The following is a 23,485-nucleotide window of genomic DNA, read 5'->3' as shown; positions in this document are numbered from 1 at the left end:
CACCACTGAAGTAAATCAGTCAGCTAGCTATACCTGAAGGTTCTAGAAAGACTCCATTTCCATTTCATTCCGCTTAGGGACAGAACTCAGGTCCTTGCAGTTGTAAGTAAGCTCTTGGTTTTGATCCCAATTGGCCAGGGAGCCCTCTTCCTCCCAGTAGACCCAATCTGGCTCTGGACACACAGTGCCCTCCATATCAGCCACAGAGAACCTTCGTCAGCTTGTACATCTCTTACCTTGTCTCCTGGCAACAGCTGTGAAAGCTTCCCTGATTTTAAAGGTGGTATGTGATTAACTGGGACCTCTCACATAGGCTTTCTTTTGATTAATTTAGGGTCAACTGATTAGCGACCTTAATTACGTCTGGGAGACCTTTTCTGCCTTGCAGTAAATAGCAAGTATCCTGGATGTGACCGGGGAGGCTGTAATAATGGCAATCAGTCAGCGCTGTTCCTGCTATGTCAAACCTACAGAATAGTGCTACAATGTCCCCTCCTGTCACCTCAGACCTCACACCTTGGGAAACATGTGGTGGAATTTAGCACTTTTGACAACTCGCCTTTATTTTCAATCAAATGTTCCTTTTTATTTCTTTTTGGAAGAAAAAATGAACCTTTAAAGAAAGGGCTTGGATGGTCTTCCATTCATCTTTCAAGGTTATCAGCATGTAAAAGTCTCCTTATGCCCCCGACATCTCTTGACCTAGATGGGATAAGGGAACAAACTTGAAAGGGAGAGCAAAATTCCACCAAGGGTGTGAATGCTAGTCAGAAAACCTTCTCTTCTTTGTGCTAGCCCTGGTCTCTCCATGCTTACCAGGCTTTACCAAGAGTCGTGGTATTCCACAGAAAGGGCCAGACCCCATTTCAAGGCCGGCTCAGTAGAGCCGGTGTCAGAATTTAAGGAAGAATGTTAAAGAAGAAAAACATTAACTCTGCTTATAACTAAAATTGACCACACTAGTGGTATTCTCTGGTTCAACACGGGCACAACATGTTGAATCATTCAGGGAGAGAAATAGCTTTTTATTTATGACTCTCTCAGTGAGACATTCCATTCACGCTGAAACTTGACAGCCATCTGAGTGGGCAGCAGCAAGGGGGGAGGCTGAGTGTATAGCACAGCATAATAAGAAAATCTCCTTTTCTTTCTTGGACAGTGTTATTGGACTCATTTGTCCAGGCAGGGAAGCCGGTTCCTTGCCAGCAGAAAAAGCACCGCCAGTCAACACATTCCCAGCACCCTTACCGGCATCCACAGAGCACTGAGTGAAGAGTTTCTGGTTTCAAAATGGTCCAGTTCTCGTTAGACCATGAAAGCCAGCCCTTGTCTTTTCTGAGGATTCTTCACTTTATTTCAATAGAACGTTAAGACTTTACTCATAATCTGTGAATCCTGTGCTCGTGGATAAATGCAAATATTGCCATCACCTTCTACTGACAGAAGACTCCGGTGTTACCATGGAGAACAGTGTTAATCCTTTTGTAATTAGAGCTTTATTTCAGTCTTCGTCGGGCAAGGATGGAGTCGGATTTTGGTAAATTAACTTTGAAATCCTTTCCTTAACCCTCACTTTTCTTTTACCTTAAAAAGTAACCACTGCATAGATAACCGTGTCCTTTTTCTTTTTACCAGTAATAGAAGACCCGGTTTATGTGCTGAGATGGATCCAAGCCAGACAGAGAGTGATCGTGAGGACCGAAAAGTGACTTTGAGGACCAGGTAGGTGGTCCTGACTATGCCAGTGAAGGAGACAGAAAGTCTTCAGCAGAGGATGCGCCATGATCATACCGTAAAGAGTAACTATTGCTTTTATAATGTACACAGATTATATTGATATCCCCAGCAATAACGGGGAAGAATATTTCTTCTGTATCCCATGACATCTTTCACACAAATGGAAAGTCAATGTAATAAGTTCTAACAAGAAGTGAGTGTGCCAGTGAGTGTGTGTGTCAGTGAGTGTGAACTCGTGAACATCTACCCTGTCAAGGATGGTGTCACAGAAGAAAGAAATCAACAACAAAAGAAATTTTCTCTCTTGGGTGCAGCGTGCAGTTGGAATGCTTTGTTCCATGTGTGTTACGTCAGTTCAGAGGTAAGAGGCAGGTACAGGGTGCAGAGGGAACCTGGGTCAAATTCACTGACGGCAGACCTCAGCACACACAGTCTAGGGAAGTGGGGGCCTGAGGAAGGCAGAGGACTGTCAAGAGCAAAACAAAGTAACAACATTGTTACAGTTGACAGCCTAATACAGGCACAAAGACAAAGCAGTGAGAGGTGGGGGTCTGGGGTAGTGTTTACACTGAGGAACCATTGAACCGCTTTGCCTTTCAGTTCCTGATACATGAAAACCAGTAGTTAAGAGTTGTAAGAACGGATTGAAGGACTGGGAAGATATAGACTGTTTTACGATGTAAAAATAGCTATCAAGGGTAGGGATGTCACTCAGTTTGCAAGGTGCTTGCCTAGCACGCACGAAGTCTTGGGTTCAAGTACTACATAAAGCAGAGTGTGGTGGTTTCTGGGGGTATTCTCAGCGTCTGAGGGCGGAGCAGAAGGATAAGAAGTTCAGGGTTGTGGTGGTTTGGGTGAGAAATGTCTTCCATTTGCTCGGGCATGTAGACACTTAGTCCTTGGTTGGTTGAGCTATTTGGGGAGTCTTTAGAAGGCTTGGCTTTCTGCCAAGAGGCGTGGCCTTGAGGCGTGGCCTTGCTGCGGGGGGTGTGGTCTTGCTGCAGGGAGGCTTGGTCTTGCTGCAGGGAGGCTTGGTGCTGGAGCAACTTTTGAGAGCCTCGCCCTGCCTTACTTCCAGTTTGCTGTCTCTGCTTCAAGCTCACAGTTGAGATACCAGCTCTTTGCTTCCTGCCCTGCTGTCCATACCTGATGATTTCTGCCATGCTAGACTATTTCTGTAACCACAAGCCCAAACAAACTCTCCCTTCTATAAGTTGTTTTGGTCACAGAGCTTTATCACTGCAACAGACACTTAACCAATAGAGAAGCATCAGGAACAGGAGGGGAGGCTGCTCTCCATGAGGCCCTGTGTCAATACAGAAGAAAACAAGAACAAACCCTCATTGAAGTGATCAGCCCAAAGGTTAATTTAAAAGGCAATAAAAGTCATGGACCTGGAGAGATGGCTCAGAGGTTAAGAGCACTGGCTACTCTTCCAGAGGTCCTCAATTCAATTCCCAGCAACCACATTAGTGGCTTGTAGCCATCTGTAATGGGATCTGATGCCCTCTTCTGGTGTGCAGTTCTTGCTTTTACGAGGCCTGGTGCTACTCCACATACCATACAATTATTGAAAACAATCGGCATGTCTTATCTCATACGTGGGAACATTCAACATTATTTTCACTAAAGATGCCTCCCCTTTATTAATTATGCTAATACATGATAACGGGTACCAACATGTTTGAGTAAATAATCAGCAGCTTTTCTGGAATAAGAAGGTGTAAAGTTTTCTATAACAAAACGTGAAGAGAGGCGAGAGTAATATTACACACTAATGTTTATAAGGCTCGTGTGAATCTGTATTAGGTCTGTTTGTTGATGGTTTTAGAGTAGTCTCAGCAGACAATCAACAAATCCATGCAGAGCCCAGTCATAGGCTGGAGTCTCTGAATCTCAGGAGTGGCTGATCTTATACAATGTAAAGCATCATAGAAGATTCTATACAGACTCAGAACAGAACCACAGCTCTTTGATGTAACAGATGGATTACTTAGACCCTGCTGTTTCCTGGTTTGCACTCTCTTTGGTAAAATGGGCACGGCATCACCTGTTACCTAGAGGCTGCTGCTCAGTCTGCAAAACACCCAGTACAACCCCTAGAAGTGGAACAACATGGATTATAATAACTGTGACTATTATTTTGAGATATATGTGCAAGAAGATACCAGCCATGAGGAATACAAAGCAGGGGTACAAACAATAATTGCACATCTGATTCAGAGTGGGGAGGGCTACGAGTGGTGTGCTCAAACGTGTCTTTCTGAATCCAACAAGGTTTCAATTAGTGATTTTTCTCTGAGCGGTCTCCAGCAAAGTTTAGATATCTGCCAGGAGCAAGCCTGACAGGGTTCCAGAGTCAAATCACTGTAGGCGCCACTGGCTAGAAGATTCAACAGATTCTCTCACTCTGAGAAGTCTCGAGACCTTTTGGTGACACCTCCTAACTGTCCCCAAGGATGGCTCAGCATGCACCGTGTGCTAAGCATACTTGCTCTCCAGCTGTGGGAATGGCCCTCCTCTAGCTGAGGCTAGGGCTCACTCAAGCTGAGGGAGTCAGGTCTTTGCTTTGCAGGGTGAGCAGCTCGGCTTAAGTGAACTCTGATAGGTAAAAGCTGGTGACTGTGAGAAGCTTGGGAGGAGCAGTGTGCCATCAGGGGTCAGATGAAGAGGTAGACCGAGGACCACTGGGAAGACAGGGCTGGTCTATGTAAATAGTGAAACGAGTGACGATATTGTTCTGAAATGGAAGCTTCTAATTTCTTTGGAAAGTTAGTTATGTCCAATGATAGTTTATTGGGGCACACAGGCGAGAGGATCTCTTGCTAAAGCAGACATGTGAAAAGATAAACACCAGTGGGGCTGGAGAGATGGCTCAGAGGTGAAGAGCACTGTCTGCTCCTCCTGAGGTCCTGAGTTCAAGTCCCAGCGACCACATGGTGACTCACAACCATCTGTAATCAGATCTGGTGCCCTCTTCTGGCCTGGAGGCACACATGCAGGCAGAAAGCTGTACGATGTATACATAATAAATAAATATTAAAAAAGAAGACACCGGTGAAAGGATGTTTTCCTATAACAAACATGTGAAAGGACCTGTGACGAAGGAGTTTAACCCCACAGACAGTGGGAGGCAAGCATTGAACATTGGTTTGGTTTGCTCCGCATAGATATTCTTCACTAAGGACATGTATGAAATGGTTTGCCTGACATAGGATTGTTGATCTCCACTAGTGGTGACACCAGAGAGAAACTGGACAAAGAACTTCCCGTGAGGTTCCTGTGGCAGCTTACTGCTTCCTTGGTCTTGCCTCAAGCCAGTTAGCGAGCCTATTGGTTTCTTCAGGATTGAGCTGCATTGCTGGTTCCTACCGGCTGTCTGCCTGCAGAAAGGACAGGATTGTAGCTCCTGTTCTGGGTGTGGTATCTTCCTGCTTAGAGGACTGGTCTGCAGCTGCTGAATTGTATTTGGTGTTTGCTATGGGACTGAACTGCTGAGAAAGAAGATGGAGCTCGCCCCTGAAGAGCTATTGCTGAGCTTGTCCACTTCCCCCATATCCTGCTAACCTTGTTCTTCTACTACCTCTGCTGGGTGGTGGGCTAGAGAGGTGAACTCTTATTTAAAGTAAGTTGCAAAAAATGTTCTGCCTACAGTGTTTCATTGTGGCTCTGTATTTAAATAGCATGAAAACAGAACTACCTGTGCTAAAACTGAGGATAGGAAAACTTCCTGTCGGTCTAAACACTGGATGAGCAGGCACCTTCTCAACACCTTTTCCAGCGAAGCCATTCCCAGATCTACACGAGCTTCCCCCTGATGACAGTGTTCTGTACTGTACCCTGGGTTCCTCACCGCCACGTGTTTCAGGAACCCAGCATCTGTTCCAGGTCTCCAAGGCAACACCTTCATTAACTGACAGATAACTCCTTCTAACATTTCCTTTGTTACATCTGCCTTTTGCTTCAAAACCATTCCTTACAGGACAGGCTAGTAGGCTAGGCATGAGGCTCAGGGCCAGAGCTTGCCTAGTACAAGCTTGGTCCTAGGTGTCTTCCCCAGAACTGAAGCCAAAAATCTGGAAAGTGCGGGGGCACATGCTGATGCTTGCCTCTTGGTGCAGCTTTTCTCATGAAGCACTGGCAGGAAACCACAGCCTGTCACAGTGCGTGTCTGCGTGTCTGCCAACTAAGACGCTTCTCTAGAGAGACTGAGAGCTGACCGAGCTGGTACACAGCCCTCTACCTTTCAGGATCCTTCCCGTTTGAGTTATCAAAGAAGCAGAATGTTGTGGCATACATGACAGTTAAAAAGAATGTGTGTGTGTGTGTGTGTGTGTGTGTGTGTGTGTGTGTGTGTGTGGTGTATGTGTGTGTGTAAGTATGTGGTGTATGTAGGGTGTATATGTGTGTGTGTAAGTATGTAGTGTGTGTGTGTAAGTATGTGGTGTGTGTAAGTATGTGGTATGTGTGTGTGGTGTGTATGTGTGTGTAAGTATGTGGTGTGTGTATGGTGTATATGTATGTGTGTAAGTATGTAGTGTGTGTGTGTGTGTGTATGTGTGTGTGTTTACATGAATCTGAGTATTTGCCTGCACATGGTTACACATGCATGAAGAGGTGAGCTTAATGTCAGGTGATTCGATTACTCTCCCTGGTCTACCACCTTTATTTACTTTTATGAAATAGAGTCTCTTTGACTGAAGATCACAGATAGGCTACTGTGACCGACCAGATAGTACCAGTGATTCTCCTATATCAAACCCTGCAGGACTGGGATTATAGGCGTGGGGATAAAGTATGATGTGGGGGGGGGGGAGAGAGAGAGAGAGAGAGAGAGAGAGAGAGAGAGAACAAACAAGACAGAATGAGAGAGAAGACAAAAGAAACAAGTACACACACACACACACACACACACACACACACACACGAGCACGCACACACAGAGATGGATGGGGCCTTTTAGAAGCAGCACTTGATGTCCTTAGTGGGTGCTGATGTAAACAGCTGCCACTAGGTTCCTGAGGGCAGGCTAGTGAAAATGCCAGATTGCTAACAATGGCTGTGAGCCCAGCTATTTTAAGTGGGTGTTGGAAATCTGAATTCAGATCCTCAAGGTTGTGTGGCAAACTCTTTATGGACTGAACCATCTCCCAAACCCTGCTTTCGTCCTCCCTCCTCCCTTCCCTTTCTCTTTTCCCTGGCTTTCTCCCCTCCCCAGGTTCATAGACCTCTGTGTTGAGCAATGGTTGGCCACACATGTTCCTTCTCTTTCCATCATGGCCTTGACCTGGACTCAGATAGTCCTCCTCCAGCAGAGGATTGCCTGTCGGGTTTGCTGTTTGATCACAGGCTGCTGTTTGGTAATTGCATGTATGAGTTGCTGTTCTAAACGGTATGCAGAGAACACTTTGTATCTCCCCGTTTAACAAATGAGGGTGAAATAAAGGAGCCGCGATGAGCAGAGACGTTAAACGGAAGAAAACCAAAAACCCGATCCCAACCAACCACAAAGTCCATCCGCCTCACAGCCAACAGCTGCCCCATAAATGTCACGTGCACTTAAAGCAGCCGTGGTCAGTGACAACAGGGTGGGAGGCAGCTCAGGTCACAAATCCAGAGCAGGAAATGTATTTTCATCTCGTTATTTATGACCGAGCCTTAAAGGAAAACAGATGGCGCTGTTCTTAGAGCTGTTTTGCTCTTGTTTCAAATGGCTAATTCAAATCAAACACGGCATTCTATTCTTAGTCAAGGCAGCTGCTGCATTGTCTGAGCTGGGCTGTTTTTACCAACACAGCTCCCCCCAACCCCCCTCCCCGTTCCCCCGGCCCCCAACAGAATGGCCAGAGAAGACCAAGGCAACTTAGTTCAGGCTGTCACCATTGCTCAGGCTCAACAGCCCTGAGGGAACCGCCCCTGTCTGCAGCAGCCAGGCCGTGTCACCTGGTTCAGCCTGCGGCTGCAATGTGGGGTCCCCTGACTCCCACTACTTTACCTCTTGCATTTGATCTTGTCAATGGGCTAAGTTTCCCTTTGAAAGCTAGGATCTATTCCAACTTTAGAGTGACCTCTCAGGGACTCTTTGGGGGGCAGGGAAGATCCTGCAGCTGGGAAAGGAAGTCAAAGCCTTCAGACCGGGCGGAATGTGGATGCTCCTCCCACCCAAAGCAGATAGCCTAGCGGTTTAAGAGCTCTCTGTCTCTAGCTGGGTGGCCATGTCTTCCTGCAGATTTGCTTTAGTCTCAGGGTCTAGCTCCTGACAGCTTCACTGACAAGAAAGACTTAACCCTTTAGATAATATCAAAATTCATTCATAATAAAATACATAGACTCAATTAAAAATATTTCCTTTTTTTTTTTTTTTACGTCTTCATTCTGTCAGGAATCCTTGTGTTTGTTCCACCCCCGGCTCCCCTCTGACCTACCAGAAGACACGAGTTCATCAATCTTATTGTTAAGAATGACAGGTGTGTGCCTTTTCCTTTCTTGTTGCTTGGTACTGGGGATCAAATCCAGGGCCTTGCCAGTGGTTGGCCAGTACTGTACCAGTGAGCCTATATTTCTAAGAATGATGCCTGCGTTTCTGTTTTAATTTAACTGTACTCTTCTCCAATGATAGTTGAGGAATTAGCCTGTCTACAATTCCCTCTTGGGAACCCACTCTCTGCACTGAATTGTAGCATGTTCTTGGTGAATTATCTGACAACTTTTACATTATTATGAATAGGTAAGTGCTTTATATTTGTAAACTATGTGGCACATTGTTATTAGATTTTCTCTCTCAAAATTTTTCCTGGAATTAGTAATTATATTATTTTTCATTTGCTTATTTTTATGTATTTCTTTAAATGTGTCTGTTACAGAATTAAAAGTTTCTAACTGCTCCTCTATAAACCTTTAAAACCCCCACAGGGATCTTGAATTTTCTTTTTTTTTTTCACTTCTCTTCCTAAATTCATCTTTCTCCCCTATCTCTTTCTACTCTGATCTGTGAGATACTTCTTTTGATCAAGGCTTAATCTAGAATTTTTCTATTACTTCTCCCTTATATCAGTTCACTCAACAAGGCTCCACATCTTCTGATAGTATCTTCAACACAAATGTATTAGAAACAACATTTTTTTTATTCCTTCTGCACTGGTGACTGTTTTTATGATACTCTAATGAAATATATGAGGCTGGGTATTGCATAGAGAAAAGAGATTTATTCACTTCATAGTCTTAGAGGCTACAAGTACAAACAGCAGCACACTGCCTTTATCCTTCATCACAATGGCAGACACGTGTGTGAGAGAGGGATCATGTGACACAAGAGGAAGACAGGAGTGAGTCAGTGATGACCTTCCATTGGCCTCTACCTGGTACAGGTCTCTAAATCTCTTGCCAAGCTTGGGAGACCAAACTGCCAACCATGAGCCTATAGGTGCACACTCAAGCCACAGCACCTGGCCTTCTTCAGTGATTCGAATTCTACTTTCCTTACACCATCACCGTTGTTATTGCAGCGGCAAGAAACCAAGACTGGGAAACTTGAAGACATGCCGGGGGAGACTCTTCCACAGGAAATGCAGCCCTACATGTAAAGCGAAGCTACAAAACTCCCGGGAACAAATCAAAAGAGGAAGAAATCGCTGTGATCTTGGGTTGGTCCAAGATTTCTTAGATCTTTCACCAGAGGCAGGCTTCATTGCCCAACAGACTCCTAAGCGAAATTGACCAGTTTGGGTTTTCATTACCAGCATGAAATGAAACCATACAGCTTAGAAGGAAATGTTTACAAAATACTCATGTGATAAAGAGCCCAAACAAGCTGCACAAAGAACCCTCAGAAACACACCACTGAGAAAACAATCCAATTAAAAAAAATGGGGTCGTAGATATCGTTACCAAGGAGAGAAACCATCCAGCTTTCTTTGTTCTTCATTGACTTAAAGACCCCAACTCTGGAGGTCATACACCTGGATAATGCATTATTAGTGTTCTCGGACATTGCTGAAGATAACTCCTTTGATGCGTGGATTATGATGCCAACAGTTGCCTAGGTTACTTTTCAGAGAGAGAAAGAGAGAACTGTGCTTACAAATTACTCTTCTTGGGCTACCGGAAAAAGCCCTCCCTCCCCACAGTACTTTTCTCATAGATGTTGATCTTTGTGAAGGACGTGCTTCCTGACCTGGGTTGGATAGCCATATGAATAAGTAATTTACTAAAGAAGACACGTAAATGGCGAATAAAGACGGGAAGTAAACGCTCATTGTTGTAGTCACCAACAAGATGCAAGAAAAGCTGCAGGGGGAGGATGCTTCCTGTCAGTTAATGAAAAATAGATTGACCATATCAACTAAAACTAGAGGAATGGCGGTCTCTGTTCGCTGCTGTTGGCAAAGTAAGATGTTACAACTTCAGAAAGCTTTCTTGCTGTTTGCTACAAGGTTAAACCCACTGAGATTGCGCAGTGGCTGGTACTTACTGCTCAAGCATGAAGACCTACATTCAGACCCCAGGACCCAATTAAAAGTCAGTTGTGGCAACAGATGCCTGTAACCTGGGTGCTAGTAGAGGAGGGAAGAGACAGGGAGATCCCTTCTGATGGCTCGCTGGTAAGCCAGCCTAGCTGCAAGGGAAACGGGGAGTTCCTGACAAGATCCAAAAGCAATCAAGAGGGAGATTCCAATGTCAGGCCTTGGTCTACAAATGTACCCAACATGCACGCATACATGCTTACGTCATCACACCCAGATAAAAGCTCAACACTCAACCATCCAGCTGACAAGAAGAAATACATCCGTGCAAAGGTCGGAACTAGAGGGTTCTGAGCACCCATTTTGTCCTGATCAAATCCTCAGAACAACTCTAATGTCTCTGGGGGTACCAATAAGCAGAATACTCTTATGAACAAAAAAGAAAGAAAGAAATTTGCAAATCAGCATGCTGAGTGAAAGAAACCATACTACATAAGCCCATTTGTAGATAATTCTAGAGAGGGAGAACCAAATTCATTTTGGCTGAAAGCCTGTAGCCATGGCAACAATTAATCCAAGGGGGTGGGGATTATGAAGAAATATCTCTGTGAGGTAGTGACAATCTATAGATGTAGATATTTGATTTCATATTTATATTTATCATATTTTATTCTTAATGTACAGTTTTGATGTCAATGCTATCTCAACAACCTTTTTTTTTAAGAAGGCCAAACAGCATGCTGTATCCTAGTGAGCAAAACTAGCGTTCTTAACGTCACTAATAGAGAATTGAAGACAGAGAATAATGATAATGATATAAGCCTCCACTGAACCCATCCTGGGTGCTCAGCCCTTTAAAGTCAACCTTATCCTCGTACTTTGTCACAGAAGAATGGACTTCACATTCCTTAGTAAGCTCTGATACCTAACTCTGGCAGGTTGCCATGGAGCACATGTCCAACCACAGTCTGAGATGTGAGGCACCAACACATTTCTCAGTTGGCCTACTGTGGAACCAGGACAGCTGTGGGCTGGGAGGAACGTAGGAGGGGCTGTGGTCTGTGAAGTCTTGCTGGGACTGGGATTGGGGGAATGTGGCCGAGCCTGCTGAAGAGCAGGAAGGTAGGAGCCTTTGAACCACATCATCTTACTTAGTCATTGCATTTCTTTCTCTGCCCTTATTTTCATTTTCTGCATCCTTTTCTGATAGGGTCGAGATGGAAAACTGGTATGTCTACTGTGTTTGATGGCCACAGAATACAGCTGAGCCCTGGGCCTGGGAACAAATCTACCTTTCCTGGTGGCATTCACTTGTGCAAGTGAAGCCTCACCGATTCTTAAGATAGAGGGAGTCCAGCGGCTGCTCAGCACCAGCCCCAATCTACATTTTTTTACAGGAAAAAACCCACAAGTGATTATGATTTGGTGATCTGTCATTCACGATGCCAGTCTGATTTTGTGCTAGTTCGCATCAAGCAGGGCGATTAGACCCATAATCTAATCACAACTGTAAAGAGGGACTGTCTCCTCCCCAGTTCCCAAGTCTCTACCCTAAACACACTGTAGAATGACAATCTAAACTAATTGCCAATTAGAGATGGTCATAAGGAGTGTGGGGTGTTGTTGTAAAGCCGGTGTAAACCTCTGATATTATGATAATTGTTTTCAAGGAAAAACGGGATTAGAGGCGAGCCATGAAAACATGAAGGGCATTCAGTGTTTGGCGGCTCAGGGGCCTCGCTAATCTTTAAGTCTCTGAAAGGAATATTGTTAATACTACATGACAGATAAATTATATCTTGAACCTCTAGAAATGCCTGGAGGGAAATAAAAAAAATGCTGTTAGCAGACAGACTTCTTAGGATATTCCCAGGATGCTTCTGGGTTTCCAGAAACCCAGCTATGGGCCTCAGTGAATCACATGCGTCACATTACCAAAACAGTCACATGAGGCGGCCAGCAGTTAGAGGTAGCAAAGTAACAGATGTGTCCGTCTCCTGGTCACCCCACCTGGGAAGTACTACCATCATTTCCTCCTTTTATTTTATTTTATTATTTTTTAAGATTCTTTGTTATTTTGCCAGGGCACCGGAAGACATATGTCACTTTTCCACCTTAACGGGGCATTTTCTGGTTTGTTTGGATTTATGTCGCAAGCTTAATGAGATTTAAATGGAATTTTTGTATGTGAATAATACAGAGGCTTAATGCAAAACTCTCCTCTGCTGTAAGGCTGGTGTGCATTTGCATAAAGGTATTTAAATATGAAAGAAAGATCTTGGAGATTCTATAAATCACCAGGCCTTAGCTACGCTGGAGCAACACAGGGACCAGTCAGCCTAGCCACAAATAAAGTACTTTCTGGACAAGGGCCATGTCTTTACTTTTCTGCCATAGAAAAACAGCCAAGGTGGGCTGGCCCTGAGAGGAGATGGGGAACTAGTTGGCCTCAGCAGCTCCTATGGAATATCTGGGCCCCTGTTGTCACCAAATAAATAGTTACCTCTGAGTTCCAGTTAGAGGCCATGATGAGTTGACAGATTGGCAGGTGGAGAGTACACGGAAGAAAGAGTGAATTATGAACCAGATGTGGCAGGGTCGTCGCTGTCATTATCTTTTTAAATAACAAGTGGTGTCTACTCCTGAGACCCATCTGTATGGACAGGTGAATGGAGGTCACCCCTCTGTTTCTCTTTCTGAGCCTGCCTCTTTCTGCCACCATCATGGGGTTTGGGGGGATTTTCTGAGGTGGCTCTGAGTCAATGTACAGCTCCCCCTAGCCTGATTCTGAGGACTCTGGGATTTCCTGGCATGGCTCTGGCTTTGCAGTCACTGGGGGATGGCTTTTCTTACATTGGGTCACCACACGGTTGTCATCTCCCTTATATTTGACCTCGGAAATGAAAGGCAAACTGTGACCTAGAAGCACTAAGTCAGATGGCTCAGTGGGTAAAGGTGCTTGCTCTTAAGCCTTAGGATCAGAGTGTGATTACTGGGGCCTCTAAATGGGAAACCCAACCCCCAAAAGTTGTTCTGTGACCTCCGAATGCACACCATAGCAATCTCAGGGTGGTACTCACAACCGTACACATACACACTGTAATGAAAGCCTTTTTTTTAAAAAGCCCATTGTAAACCTTTCTTTTATCCTTAAGTGAAGCCTGCTACCCTGTATTGAGTTTGGAGTGACTGAGCTGACCAGATGGGTAAGGGCAAACCTCAGCTAATCTCGGAAAATGTCAGTCTGTTGTACAGCTGACTCTATTTAGGGGACAGGGTGACACCAGGACAGCTTGGTAGAATCTGTGCCCTCTCCTGGTTCTCTGGATAAGGGAGAGGCCTTGATTTTGGTTTTTGTCTTTATGGAGTTCAGTATGGCCCTCAGGGAGCAGTATGATACAGGTCTCCCTGGGAATATGATTTGGAAAGTTAAAAGGAAGGGGCCTATTAGCCACTCTTATAGCTCAACAAATAATCACAATGGGCTGTGGTGCTGGGCTCCAGCTAAGCCTGTGGGATTCTGGAAGAAATGGAGGGATTGTCATATTACAGGCTGCTAGATATCCCACTATACAGGGCCATGGCAAAGTAGAGGGAAAGGGGTCTGAGTATGCGCAAGGCATAGAGTTGGGTCAAGAGCAAAGGGAAAGAAAGCAGCCACCCCGAGATGGTCTCCATGAAAGAGCTCTGTTTGCTCTCTCATCTATACATTTGTACTAGTTTTATTTTTTACTCCTTATCACCTGTGTGCCTTTTGAACCTGAAATGAGGTCCTTACGTGGCCCTCCATCTCTTGCATCTCAGAACTTCAGGCACAGACTACAACGAGAACTCTAGGTGGTGGGTGATCAGTGCGGGTGTAACCTGGTTTGTTTTCACCCTGCCTTCTCTTTGTTTCATCACACCGTATTTCCACTGGCAAGGGTCTCTCCCACCCCCTTTTCTGTTTTTGATGAAAGAAGCCATTTCCAAGAGTCTAGAGAAAGTTTCCTAGCAAGTTGAGGGCCTATAGCAATGGGTAAGGAGGAAGTAGGGAGAGCTGAGAACTTGAAGCGCTGGGTGGGGTTAGGGAAGAGGAGAGCCTGTTACAGAGTGGTCCCTTCAGAGCTGACTTTTTCTGTTGCTACAGGTTATCTCTTCTGTTCAGAGTCAGGTCAAGCAGGGTCTTTAAATGGCTGCTTCTTCAGATTTATAACTGTTTTAATTTAACTCCGAGAGCTCAGAGGGACACTTTGATTTGACTTCAATAGAGTACGGCTTTATTAAAGTCAAGGAAGAAATGGGGTGGGGGGCGAACCTGGTGAAAATATGCCAATGGAAATTCTTATTTGAGAAATGACCAGATATTACATGCCTTTCATTTTAATTTATTTCCTAAGCATTGAATGAAATTTTAGGCCCACCCAAGGAGCAAAATAAGATTAGCCTGCTGAACAATAGGCGACCAGGTTATTTTATTTTTTTAAAAGACAGCAAAATTTGCAGAGATAAAAGTTTAATTATGTCCTAGTTGCTAGCTGAGATCTGGAAATCAATGTGGTTATTTCAATGTAATTCATGGTGGGCTATCAAATGACACAGGGGATCTTTGTACCCCTTCTGTTAAAATATAGCCACCATAAAATAATTAACAATAATGGAGTTGACATTAGATTAATGTCGCTAACCTCAGGTTGGTGGTGGAATTGCTTTTTGAATGAAACAGAAAAAAAAAATTAAGAGCCGACCTCTATGACGAGGAAATAGAAGGAACGTGCCCAGAACACTGAAGACCTCAGATTCTTTGTCCCTGCGTAGAATGAAATGCCCTAGAACCTGCTTAATACAGTCTTTTAGAAGGAGTTTAAATAAAAAAAAACCCTAAGAGATTGATCACTTAAGAAGTTTATGTATATTTTACATACTTTAGACTAGACCCAGAGATTTATCAAACCCTATTGCAGAAGCTGATAGATATCTTTCTCTATTTTAAGGGAATATTGAGAAGGTGGGAGGGAGTAAGAGTTGGATAGGAATGTGGATTCACTTAGTAGCTACCCAGCTGAGCCTAAGTATACTCAAGGATACAGTTGGAGGATTTGCAACAGTCAGTGTATCAGTTACTCTTCTCATGGCTGTCATACAGTAACCTGAGCAAAACATAGAAATGGAAGGATTTTTTCTCTCTCTCACAGGTTCAAAGGGTGTCAGGGTCGTAGGAATGGCTGGGCAGTTGAAATAGCTTATCTGATGCTAGCAAGAACTTTCCTGAGGCTCATTCCCATCTTGGTGAGTCCAGAGGCAAAGCCTGCATTGTAACTCTCAAGGCTTTCTCCCAGTGGCCTTCATCTATCAACTAAGTCTTAGAGGGTCCACAATACCCTACGCCCTGCCACCAACAGTGACAACAGCTGAGGACCAAGTGTTCAAAGACACAAACCTGGGGGAGGCATTTACATCCTTATATTCATTTCGTGACACCAATTTAGTTAGCTGTTGTAAATGACTTGGGTAATTCAAACTTTCTGGTAGCCATCGTGAGTGAGATTCATGAGTCTGAGGAAGAGTGTGCTATCACAAAGGGCAGAGAAGCTTTGTTGGGACCTCCCTGTCTCTGGAGCTTGGGGTGGTACTCAGTGGGTCAGCTGGTCTCCATTTTGAATTTTTAAAGTTCCTTTTTTTCCCTCCCAGTCTTCCTCCTAACTCCTTATCAAACCTTCCTGATGTTTCTACATATTTCCAATTTCAGGTCTGCTTTTTTATTTTTAAATATTTTTTCTTTCATTTCTTTTGGTTTAACATTTTTAAATTACAATATAATTATATTACTTTAATTTTCCTCCCTTTAGCCCCTCCTAAGTACCATCACCTCTCTCCAAATCCATGTCCCACTCAACTCTACTCTGATTATTACACACACACACACAGACACACACACACACACACACACATGCACACATGCACACACACACTCGAGTGCGTGCGTGTGTGTATGTATATATACATGCAGATGTGTATATACAGCCAGCTGAGTCTACTTTTTGTTTTTTTGCGTGTAGATGGTTTCAGGGCTGACAGGAATATTGGTTATTTTCTGCAAACCTCCGATCTGGCTTATGATTCTACATTTTATACTCTGAAATTTATGAAATTGGATTCTTCCATGGTTGTTCTGGAAGTAACTGCTTTAGCTTCAACGCCTAACTGAGAAAATCCCTAGGGTCCCAGATAACATAGTGGATCTTGGTAGAAATTCCTTACTCTGGTTTCTTGGTTTGGATTCCTTCAGGCATTTTTGGTTTTGATAAATGTTTGGATCTGCTTTTTTTTTTTAAAAAATGTGGCATTTATACCCTCGTTAGATGTCATTTGATCAATAAGAGGGGACTGTCATGACACATAAAATCCAAAACAGTAAAACCAAGGCTAGGAGATACCCCAACAGCTGCACCAGGAGTCTGAGAATTGTTGGTCCTTAAATGACTCATATTTTACAAGTAGTTATTGAGAATCATCTCTAATACCAATCACTTTGCGAGGGGATGGGATGTATTTTTTGGAAAAATGTTTAAAATTATAATCTCTTTATTAAAATGTATTCTGATGTGTCCCTCGTTTCATTTATTTATTCTTCCTCCCTCCCTTCTTTCTTGCTTCTTCTATTTATTTAGAAATGTGTAGGTGTGTATGTGTGTGTATGTGAGTGTGTATATGTGTGTATGTATGTGTGAGTGTGTGTGTGTATATGTGTATGACTGTATGTATGTGTGTGTATGTGTATGAGTGTGTATATGCTGTCTGTGTTTGTGCGTGTGTGTAGATATGTGTATATGTGTGTGAGTATGTTTGTGTGAGTGTGTGTGTGTATGTGTATGACTGTATGTATGTGTGTATGTGTATGAGTGTGTATATGCTGTGTGTGTTTGTGCGTGTGTGTATATATGTGTATATGTGTGTGAGTATGTTTGTGTGAGTGTGTGTGTATGTGTATGACTGTATGTATGTGTGTGTATGTGTATGAGTGTGTATATGCTGTGTGTGTTTGTGCGTGTGTGTATATATGTGTATATGTGTGTGAGTATGTTTTTGTGTGTGTGTGTGTGTGTGTGTGTGTGTGTGTGTGTGTGTGAAGGTCAGTCTCCCATTTGATAAAGAACTCCATGATTGACAGGTGAACAGAGGTCTGCTTGACCTTAGAACTTCTTAGGACCCTTCTTCCAGTCTTCTGGGACTTATATTTCCATGCTTGGAGCAGAAGCGCAGAAGGGTAGGGTCCGTGATATTTAGGAAACACGTCTGTAAGGTGCAGTAGGAAGAAGAGTCTCACCAGGGATTTCTTTGGACAAGTTTAGGGGAGCCGAGCTTACTATGTGTTTACTTTCTATCCTCCTCAAATCAGTTTACTTAGGGATTTCTGCAAGCTTGCAAGAAGTAAGGCAGACATATATGAGGCTCTGCAAATTTCATTAAAAGACAGCAATGTCCTTACCCTCCTGTATTCACAGCTGGATGGCGGGTTCTCTTTGGACTGGCACTGCACACTCAGTTTGTCATTTTCCTTCACATGCTTTTCCCAAAAGTGCTTCTGAAGGTGCAGTTGGGACGACCACACGTCATTACAGTGGGCACCGTGGAAACTCCCATCCAGTGGACTTTCTTGCACTGTTTGCATCTGCAGGTTTCTGTCTACGGAAATCTGAGATTTCGCTCCAAGCTACTGGAGCTTCGGTGTGATCTAAGAGGTGTGGGACATTTCATCCTTTCCCTTTGAAAACAGGGGTTGGAAAGTTCAAGTGACACTGAATCCAGAGGCCCTGAGCACCGGCTGTCCTAGGGACTGGAGGGATTGTCTGCATGAGAACTTGAGGGTGGCAGAGTAGAGAGTCCACTATAAATGTCATCTCTATAGCCCTGCTGAATGGTGGTAGAATTTAACCTCTCACTTGTAGTTCTAGAATGCAGAGGGAGCAAAAAGTCTCTCTAGCAGCAACTTTAGAAGTTCACCTCTTGGACCGCCCAGCAGGTCTTCTTTGATAAAAATCAGAAGGACGTCTCCAATGGGGAAATATAAAGAAAAGTGGGTGATGTTCTCATGCCTAGCATAAACACCCCTCAAGCCCAGATTTATCTCTTGGAAACAGAATGGTATTCCTATATGAACCTTTGATTGCCTCCCTGTTTTCCTTATACACATATGTGTAGTTACTTATTTACTGTAAGAAAAGAGACATCTTAATTTTGAAAAAAAAATCACCACTTCTACTAAGGCTTGATCTCTCTGCCTTCTTATGTAAACTTTAAAAAAGAATTCTTTGGTGCATGATGTTTCTCCCACTTGATTTCTCACAAGCTGTCTAAGCTCATTGTAAAACCCTTCATGCCAAGGCTGCAGTCATTCTAAACCAGAGGTGAGACCAAGGGAGTAATCTGAGTTTTATTTAATATTCCTAGTGTCTGTCTCTTAAGCATCCTAGCAGTCTTTGAGATACTCTTCTTTGATTCAAAGGAGCATACTTTAAATAAAATAATAACAAACACCCTCACACATATAGATAGATGTATATTCATGTACACATATAGACACACACATATAGATTGATATACACATATAGATACATACATGAATAGATACACACAGAGACACACATATAGATAGATGCATATGCACATACTCCTATAGGTAGATAGATACACACACATATATACACATGTGTATACATAGAGATAGGTACACATATATAAACATATAGATACACATATATAGGCACTTACATATGCACGTATAGACAGATACACAGAAACACACACACACACACACACACACACACACACACACGCATGTATCAAGCCCATTGCTCGTTTTGAAAATGTCCTAAAGCAATACATCATTGGAGCAACTTATTAAGTGTAAGTATCGGTTCCATTTTGGGCATTCTATTCCATGTATGAGATTCCAGTTTGAGATGTCATTCTTATAGCTGATTTTATTTAATTTTTACATGTGTAGGGCATGCATGCATGTGACTCTATGTATTCACATGTTTATGGACTCACATATGTCAGTATATGAATGTATACATACAAATATGTGTAGAGGCTGGAGGTCAATCTTGGGACCCTTCCTCCACTGGCCTCTACCTTCTATATGGAGGCAGGGCCTCTCAGCTAAACTAGAAACTGGAGTTTTGGCCAACCAGCTTGCTCCATCGATCCCTTGTTCCTGCCCCCGTGCACTACCAGTGGGCATGCCTACCTTGGTTCTTCATGGTTGCTAAGGGTCTAGGCTACAGCGATCACACTAAGTGGGACAATCACCTTAGAGGATGAGCCATCTCCAGTCCCCTGAAATGGCATTCTTCATTTGCAAGTTCTCTTAGTGACAGAGTGTTCCCCTCTCTGTCTCTGGCTCCCCTATTACAAGACAAAGCTATAAATCTCCATATTTGCTTAATAACTTAAAGATATGAGACCATTAAACCCTGCATTGAGTCTTCATATGGCTCTGCCCCTTACTACTTTTTGCTCCATAAGGAACATAAAGACTCTGTCGTTACCTTTTTTATTTGAGAGATCTGTCACAGGGCTGTCATATTCCAGCCTTGCATTTTGCCAAACTTCCTTTAAAAATATTTTAACCAGATGAATATTTAATGTGTGTGTGTGTGTGTGTGTGTGTGTGTGTGTGTGTGTATGAGGGGGAGGGGAAGGAGAGAGAGGGAGAGAGAGAGAGAAAGAGAGAGAGAGAGAGAGAGAGAGAGAGAGAGAGAGAGAGGGAGGGAGAGATTCTAAGCCAATGGTTCTCAACCTCCTTAATCCTGCAACCCTTTTACACAGATCCTCATGCTGTGGTGACCCCCCCACCCCAACCATAAAATTACTCTTGCTACTACTTTGTAACTGTAATTTTGCTACGACTGTGAATCATAATGCAAATATCTGATATGTAGGATGTCTGATATGTGACTCCATGAAAGGGTCAAACAACCCCCAAAGGGGTCTCAACCTACAGGTTGAGAACCATTAGATCTAAGCCATCCTTCAATGTGAAATTTTGTTCCCATGATTCTGATGCTGCGGCTATCCATTTTATACAATGACTGAATAGCTCTAAGAAGCTAAGGTAGTCATCCTTTCCTTTCTATGTGTTCCCAGGCTTTGCTCTTGGGAGGCACCTGAAAACCACAGATGACACAAGCGAAGGTGTCACTTACAATAACACTCACTGTCTACGTCCTTGCTCTTGTTACCTGAGAGAGTTGATTGTTTCCAGGTGAATCTTGACCACTAGTTATAACTTCCCCACGTGAGCTGTAATTGAGTACCTGGAACCACCTCTGCCACCGCTGGGTCCTGCGAGCGAGCGATCAGAGCTCCCAGGCTTTTGCCGGCCCACCCATGCTACGCTTCGGTGAGACTTTCAAAGGGAGGACGTTCTGAAATGATTTTCTAAGATAGCGCCTCATTGGTCAGTGTTTGGTTTTGTACCCCAGGACAAGGAGAAGACCCAGGAGCGGATTTACTAGAGGGAGGTAACAGGTTGGTCTTGGACCCTGGAAAATGTGACTTAGGTGCATATTTTACATACCAAAGCAGAGCTGGCCTCCAGCTTCTCCCAGCATCCTTCAGTGGCATACTTCCCTATACAATCCAGACAATATAGTCTCCCTCTCCCTCTCCCCCTCCCTCTACCTCCTTCCCCATGGCAACTTCCCTAGCTTGGGGCCAATGAACTCACCCACCTGAGAGCAGCTGCCAATAAGCCTGCTTTCAGTATAATCTAACCTGGATTAAATTGGCTCTCATTCAGGTAGAACAGGGTGACACGAATAAACTTATTGAAGTGTTCCAAACGGGTGTGGGGTGGGGAGGGGAGGGGATCGAGTCCTCGGGTGAGTTAGAATCTCAGTCTCGGCTCACTTGTTGCTAAATTTAAACTCTTGAGTAAAACTCAGATTTAGAATATTTATTGGCATCGAGCAGAGGAACCCTATATGACTGTGACTCATGAACGTTTCTCTTTTGCTGGGATTGGAGGAAAAGGACTTAGTCAACCATCAAACTCACTGGCTTCACAATAGGCCTTCTCTCTTACTCCCCTCACCCTCGGGTGCAGGTCAGATGGTTTTCCTAGAAGTTATTCTCAAGAGTTTGCTCAGAAATCCAGGTTCCCTTTAACATCTCTTGCTGCCAATCTAAGCACCAGGCCCTTGGGAATGCTGAAGGACCGAGCTGGTGTGGGAAGCCTGTGGCTGTTTTCTGGCTCGGTCTAGAAAAATAATTGTGTTGGTGGAGGCTCAGCCTATGTTCAAGAGAGACTGGGAGCTATGGTCTTCCTGTGCGCTCCTCCAGAACTGCTAATGGTGAGAGCTCGCATCATCTCTGAGGGGAGTCAGGCAACGTTTTCAGAATAAAGACGTTATGAGCCTGTTTCCATTTTAAACAGGAAACAAGGAAATTTAGCTCGAAGTGAGGAAGTTTGGGGTTTGCTTGGGAAAGAAAGTCTTTGGGAGTTGGCGCCTCTGAGTTCTGACTCTTGTCTTTGTGTTTCCACCCATGTAATTTTAGGTAAGTTTATAAAATGGGAGGGGAGGGGGGAACCCATCAATATTCAGTTAACAGAATCAGCAAGAGAATTAAATGAGTAAATGTTTGGACATGGTTTATTTGCTCTCAGTGTACCTTAATAATCATTGCATTATTATTATTAAAGATCACTCCCTAACTCGGTGATTCTGCAGAGATTCATAAAGCAATATATTCCAGCCTGATTATTTAGCAAGGTCATTGGAGGTAATCACGGGGTAGAGTAACACCCACAGTGTGCTGAGTCCATGCTCTCTGCATCTGTACACCTAGAAAGCCATGCATGCTGAGCTGCTACAAACCTAGGCTCAGGGGGAAGAAGGGGAGGGGGAGGGGGAGGGGAGGGGAGGGGGAGGAGGAGGAGAGAGAGAGATACCACTTCCATGGAGTGGCCTTGGAGAGCACAAAGACTTGACTAACTGGAGTTTCTGAGGAAGAACTCCCAAAAGTAAGTTTCTTCTCTCCCTCTAGGCTCTCTTCTGATAGAAGGCCCCAAGAACATGTCAACAGAGACATTCAAAGAAGTTGAAGGTCAGCAGGGCCGAGGTTATGCCATTTTCACGGCTGAGGTACTGGCATTTTGGTGTACCACACTCACATCAACAACATGTTTGCTCAGTAGATGATCCACAATCTCTGGTCAACGGAGGAACTCAAAACAGTTGTGTATTGGGATGGTTTAGGCTGTGCGTGATAACAAACAGCTCCTGTTCTCAATGGCTTACATGGGATGGAGTTGTTTCTTGTCCTTGCCGCATGGCCTGCAAGGTAGTCTGGGGTCTCTCTCGGCTTGCCTTTCCCCCACAGGACCCAGGCTGGAAGGCGGAAATGGAAAGAAATGCAGACAATGAAAGGGTCCGGCATGAAGAGGATTGCTTCAAGAACACATTGGCCTGAGCTGGTCATTTTCCTGCTGCCTCAGATTCCCAAGCAAGCAAGCCAGGAAGTAAGATAGTTCAGTGTTTAGAAGGTGCAGAGAGCTGAGAAGGGGAAGGGGGAGGGGAAGAAGGGGTGGAGCTGCCACAGAGAAACTTGTCTCCACACAGCTCAGTGAGGATGGAGTCCTGGCTGCCACAAGTTGGCCTGTCAGCAGATTTGTCTCTTCATTGTCTCAATGAGCATCTTTCAAACATCAGCCTCTAAATAGAAATTTCTGAAGTTCATGAAATGGGGTAAACAGACTGATTATTGATGATGACTTGTCCCTTTGGCTACTAGCCAAATTCTTCTAAAAATCATGTTTCTATTTTGTCTGATTATTTTTCTCTAGAGTTTCCCCAGAAGTATTAACAGATTTGGGCAGATATCTGAGTAGATTTTTTTCTTTTGATTTTGAAAGCAAATGAGTAGACATTTTGCTGTAGGACATGGTTGTTTTCTGATCGGGTGGAGGCTAGTCTGAATTTTTATTTGTGTCTTTGATGCCTGTCTGTCTGACTGACTGTACCTTGCTTGGAATGATCTCTTCATGTTGGTTATTGTAAGCATGGAGAGATGAATGAATAAAAACAATCAAGTCAACACTGGCTTTATAATGCCTGCTTCAGTTTATCTCCCAAGTGTTTTTGAGGAATATACAAATTCAATTTGACACTATTTTGATTTAAGAAACAAAGTAAGACTATAGCATTTTGATATCAAATAGTAAGACCATAATTATCATGTATTTGTTTGGATGAGCATAATATCCAGAGAATTAGGTAAAGATTGGGCTACATCTTTAC

The 23,485-nt window shown here is 43.8% G+C and overlaps 1 long non-coding RNA gene across 1 annotated transcript; it reads left to right on the top strand.

Annotated features, from left to right (window-relative positions):
• The first annotated feature begins 1,175 nt into the window (after positions 1–1,175).
• On the top strand, positions 1,176–23,282 carry LOC102548198 (uncharacterized). The gene is made up of 3 exons (XR_349979.5): positions 1,176–1,537; positions 1,636–1,722; positions 22,233–23,282. It is a non-coding gene; the product is annotated as an uncharacterized LOC102548198 (long non-coding RNA).
• The last annotated feature ends 203 nt before the right edge of the window (positions 23,283–23,485 follow it).

This window comes from Rattus norvegicus, chromosome 1 (assembly GCF_036323735.1).
Source record: "Rattus norvegicus strain BN/NHsdMcwi chromosome 1, GRCr8, whole genome shotgun sequence".
In the NCBI taxonomy this organism is placed as follows: domain Eukaryota; kingdom Metazoa; phylum Chordata; class Mammalia; order Rodentia; family Muridae; genus Rattus; species Rattus norvegicus.
This window is presented reverse-complemented; position numbering and strand designations above follow the sequence as displayed.